This window comes from Zalophus californianus, chromosome X (genome assembly GCF_009762305.2).
Source record: "Zalophus californianus isolate mZalCal1 chromosome X, mZalCal1.pri.v2, whole genome shotgun sequence".
NCBI classification, from domain to species: domain Eukaryota; kingdom Metazoa; phylum Chordata; class Mammalia; order Carnivora; family Otariidae; genus Zalophus; species Zalophus californianus.
The window spans coordinates 87,646,235-87,652,234 of NC_045612.1; positions in this window are offsets into that span (position 1 = coordinate 87,646,235).

Below are 6,000 nucleotides of genomic sequence, written 5' to 3' on the forward strand. Positions count from 1 at the left end.
CTGTGGTGTGGCCAAGCTTCTGGGGTCTGGTCTCTTAGGGGGTCAGTTACTTGCAGCAAGCTACAGCAAGAATGGGGAATTTCCTAAAAATGTCCCAGAGTGTGGATGGACATTATTACTTCATGTTCAACAAATCTTTATTGAGCATGGCAGGCACTCTTCTAAGGATTCTGCAGTGAACAAAGCAGACAAAAATGTCCCTGTCTTCATAGAGAGATGGACAATAAAAAAATTATATATTATATTAAAATACATTTATATAGGGGCGCCTGGGTGGCTCAGTCGGTTAAGTGGCTGCCTTTGGCTCAGGTCATAATCCCAGGGTCCTGGGATCAAGCCCCGCATCGGGCTCCCCGCTCAGCGGGGAGCCTGCTTCTCCCTCTCCCTCTGCCTGCCTCTCTGCTGACTTGTTCTCTCTCTGTATCTCTCCGCCAAATAAATAAATAAAATCTTCAAAAAAATACATTTATATAATATGTATCATATATAAGTGTATTTTTAATATAGTAAAAATAAAATAAAAAATTTAATGTAACATAGATAATATTTAAGGGTATCTTAAAAGATGTATCTATAACAGAAACTGATCCCAAATAATGATCTGAGATACAAAAATGATGAGCAAAAAACGTGATAAAGATGTGGGTAAATTTAGGGGCGCCTGGATGGTTCAGTCATTAAGTGTCTGCCTTCGGCTCAGGTCATGATCCCAGGGTCCTGGGATCGAGGCCCACATCGGGCTTCCTGCTCGGCAGGAAGCCTGCTTCTCCCTCCCCCACACTCCCTGCTTGTGTTCCTGCTCTCACTGTGTCTCTCTCCGTCAAATAAATAAATAAAAATCTTAAAAAAAAAAAGATGTGGGTAAATTTAAATGAACACTAACTACAAAAACCCGGTAATGATAAAGTATGTGTATAAGAACAAGACAGAAATATCATGTTCATGTGACACTTAGTAGGAAATATATTGACCAAATTTAGACTTTAGTAAGTTAAAATGCTTGCTAACATTTCGAAGGTAACCACTAAAATAGTAGAAAGAGTGTACAACTTCCAAATTAATAGAGTCAATAAATGGATGGAGTATTATTTTCCTACTGCTGTTGTAACAAATTACAAGGCAACATTTATTTCTAAGCTTTCAGAGAGAATTCATTTACTTGCCTTTTCCAGCTTCGGGAGGCCATCTGAATTCTTTGGCTCATGACCTCCTTCCTCCATCTTCAAAGCCAGCAGGTTACAGCTCTTTTACTCCTCCTACGTTGTCACATCTCTCTCTGACTATAACTGGGGAAGGTTTTCCACTTCTAAGCACTTATGTAATTAGATTAGGCCCACTTTGCTAATCCAGGATAATTTCCCCATCTCAAGGTCCCTAACCTTAATCATATCTGCAAAGACCCCCTATTCCATGTAAGGTAACATATTCACAGGTTCTGAACATTAGGGCATGGGCATTTTTGGTGGTCATTATCACAGGTGGATTAAAACAAATCAACCCAAAAGAAAGCAAGAAGGGAAATGAAAATATTGAAAAATAATGTTACAAATAAAAAGCATGAAATAATACAGCAGAAATAAATACAAATATACCACCAGTCATAATAAATACAAATGAACTGTACCCCCCCAGTTAAAAGAGAAAATTGTCACATTGTATGATATAAAATCTAGCTATATACCATTAAAGTCTAAAAACATTGTCAGGTATTTTCAGAACAATATTACACAATAGCACTTACTCTTCCTGGGCTTCTCATATTGTTGAGTCGGCATATGCATTGTTTCTCCACAGAATATGTAGGCTTTGAGTTGAGAGAGAGATAGTATATGATGATAAGGAAGTATCCATTTGTCCCTATTTTATTGGAGTTATTTTTTTGAATCAAGAATACCTGTTGAATTTTATCAAATTACCTCTCAGCATTTATGGAGATGATCATATATGACTATTCATTTTGATCCATTATATAATAAATTATATTAACAAATGTCCTTGTATTGAACCCTTCTTGCATTACTGGAATAAACTTCATTTGTTCATGCTATAAACATAAACCAGCGTACAGCAGACAAACTTTTGCTGGTATTTTAATTAGTAGTTTTGCGTTGATATTTGCAAATAAAACTGATCTATTGCTTGCTTTTTTGGTCCATAGTTTTCAGATTTGTGTATTACAGTTATGTTGGCTCCCCACAGACCCTTCAGAAGTGTCCCTCCCTTTGTTATAGAAGAAACATGCCCAAAATAATATGAAGGAAACCAGGACCACATGACAAAAGATTAAAAGACAAAAGCAATGAAAACAGCATGAACAATAGGAAATAGACTGGGAGACCTAAGATCAAATAGATCTGTCATGTGTACAGACAAAATCAGGGTAACCTTGCCTACTGAACGACCAAATATATTCCGTTTGAAATACAAAGCAAAACCCAAAATCTAAGAGACAATTTGGAAAGATTAGAAATAGAAGGGCAAATATAAAATCACACTTGACAATTGCAAACAAAGGGAAGTGAGAAGAGAATCTTAACATCTGAAAATGTTGAGTTTAGAACAATAAGCAACAAATGAGAAAATATAGACAGTTTTTAAAAAAGATTTTATTTTCAAGTAACCTCTATACCCAATGTGGGGCTTGAACTCACAACCTAGAGATCAAGGGTTACATGCCTACCGACTGAGCCAGCCAGGCATCCCAATAGTATTTTTAAAAGATTTCATTTATTTATTGATCAGAAAGAGAGAGAAAGAGAGCACAAACAGGGGGAGCAGCCGGCAGAGGGAGAGGGAGAAGCAGGCTTCCCTGCTGAACATGGAGCCCGACGACACGGGGCCAGGACCCTAGGATCATGACCTGAGCTAAAGGCAGACGCTTAACCGACTGAGCCACCCAGGCGCCCCTCAACATTTATAATAAAACAAAAACTATGGGGCACCTGGGTGGCTCAGTTGGTTAGGCATCCAACTCTTGATTTCAGCTCAGGTCATTGTCTCAGGGTTGTGAGATCGAGCCCCCTTTGGGTTGTGCTGGGCTCAGAGCCTGCTTAAGATTCTCTTTCTCCCTCTCCCTCTGTCCCTCTCCCTCTTTGAAAAAAAAGGGGGGGCACCTGGGTGGCTCAGTTGTTGAGCGTCTGCCTTCGGCTCAGGTCATGATCCCGGAGTCCTGGGATCGAGCCCCGCATCGGACTCCCTGCTCCGCGGGAGGCCTGCTTCTCCCTCTCCCACTCCCCCTGCTTATGTTCCCTCTCTTGCTGTGTCTCTCTCTGTCAAACAAATAAATAAAACCTTAAAAAAAAAAAAACTACAAGAAATACAAAAAAATTCAAAACATCTTAAAAATGGGAGATTTTATGTATTGATCTATAATAAAAAAGTTGGAAAAGAATTAAATAATATAATAAGGGGCGCCTGGGTGGCTGTCAGTTAAGTGTCTGCCTTGGGCTCAGGTCATGGTCCCAGGTCCTGGGATCGAGCCCCACATCGGGCTCCCTGCTCGGTGGGAAGCCTGCTTCTCCCTCTCCCACTGCCCCTGCTTGTGTTCCCTCTCTCACTGTCTCTCTCTCTCTGTCAAATAAGTAAATAAAGTCTTAAAAATAAATAAATAATATAATAAGGTATATCTAACACATATAAGGCTAAATAGATCTGTTAGATCTATAAATATAACAGGACTAAATTTAATTATTAAAAACCGGAATACCATTGGATTGATCACAGACAGTTAAAGTAGTACTCAAATTCGTTAGCCCAAAATGTTTCTATTAATAAACAGGAAATGCTGTTAAGGGAAAATCATAAAGGTCTTTGCCTTGACAGTTCAAAAATTCATGAAGAAAAGAAGCAGTTTCAGGGACATCATAATAAAGTTGCCCATTAACCTCCCATCAAAACTGGATCCCTAACTCATACCATACACAAAAATAAGTTCCAGGGGGTGCCTGGGTGGCTCAGTCGGTTAAGTGTCTGCTTTCAGCTTGGGTCATGACCCCTGGGGTCCTGGAATTGAGTCCCACATTGGGCTCCCTGCTCAGTGAGGAGCCTGCTTCTCCTCCCTCTACCCCTCCCCCTGCTCATGTGCTTCCTCTCTCTCTCTCTCGCAAATAAATGAATAAAATCTTAAAAAAAAATTTGGCATGTAACAGAAAGGTAAACACTAAAAAACCCCCAGAAACCATAAAAGTAATAGAAGAAGAAACACTCTGTTATGGGAAAAACATAAAGATCTTGGCACTGACAGCTCTGAAGGACAGAGAAAAGGTTCATTAAATTACAGAGGGTGGCCATTCTTACCCACAGAGACCAGGTGGTCGTAAGTCTATAGCTTCACTTTCATATTCAGGGTCCTCTGAATAAGGCCCATATATTTTTTTTTTTAAGCAGAAGAAGGTTTTATTTGCAGTGCAGTGGCTAGAAACACAGAATCAATGGAAGTTTGGAGAATCAGGGTCAGAAGAGAAAGAACTAAGAGAAATAAGGCATTGAGAAGGTCACACCCTGAGAACAGTCTTTTTTTTTTTGCTCTTTGTTTATTAAATAACAATCTTATAACAGGCATTAAATTCAAATTTAAAAAGAGAAAGAAAAAAATCCATAATTTCTCCATGAGAGTTGCCTTTCTTAATTTTTCTGTTTCTCCCTACTCTTTTATTATTGTTAAGTTGATGTGCTTTAGAAATGATAACCCTTTTATAAGCTTCTTTTTCTCTTTTTTATTTAAATTCCATTAATTAACATATAATATATTATTTGTTTCAGGGGTACAGGTTTGTGATTCATCAGTCTTATATAAGACTGAGTTAATCATTTAACTGCATAGTCCATCCCCCTGGCCTTCTACCTAGGCTCTGTAACAGCAAAATGATCATACTTGTCTGAGCATCTACATTTAGTGTCGTATTTAATACAGCATATATTAGGTACAGCAATAATACCAGTATGAATATTCCTGTATATTTGGAGGAACTAGTATGGGGTAGGGGTAGATTTAAAGAAACAACTAATCCTCTTATAAAGCCATTACGTTTTTGTACTAATTTGATTTCTCATTTGTCCTCTTGATCTACTGCTATATGAACCTTACCATAAACTTGTATAGAACTATTTAGCATAGAAATGAGCTCATGATTAGGTAAATCCAATTTTTCCTTAGGCTAGTCATTCTCCATTATCTTACTCTTTTTTTTTTAATTTTATTTATTTGAGAGAGAGAGAGAGAGAGAGAGAGAATGAGAGATAGAGAGCACGAGAGGGAAGAGGGTCAGAGGGAGAAGCAGACTCCCCACTGAGCAGGGAGCCCGACGCGGGACTCGATCCCGGGACTCCAGGATCATGACCTGAGCTGAAGGCAGTCGCTTAACCAACTGAGCCACCCAGGCGCCCTCCATTATCTTACATCTTGAAAAGGCTTTAACTCAATTTCCTGATGATTTTGTCATCAATATGAGTAGTATCACGTGAGTTATTTACATAAGGCAGTTGAATCTTACCAATCGCGCCAGTGTTATACCATATTACAGTATGGTCAGGGTATGATTCATTTCAAGTCAGTAAGAATTACAAAGGTGTATTAACTACAATTAAAAAAAAAAAAGAATTACAGGGGCGCCTGGGTGGCTCAGTCAGGTAAGCGTCTGCCTTTGGCTCAGGTCGTGATCCCAGGGTCCTGGGATGGAGCCCCGCATCAGGCTCCCTGCTCAGGGTGGAGTCTGCTTCTCCTTTTCCCACTCCCCCTGCTTGTACTCTCTCTCTCTGTCAAATGAATAAATAAAATCTTTAAAAAAAAGAATTACAGAGGTATTTACTAGGCCTTCTCAACAGAATCAGCTCTTACCCATATACCAGATATTATGCTCGACACGTGACATTACGATTTGTAATATATTATAATTTGGTTATTTCTGGGTTCCAAGTCGGTCCGGGAGAAAATTAGTCATCCTATGTCAATTCATGGGACTGGGACTGGCTTCTTTTGTATATTGCTTTGTATGCTGTTAT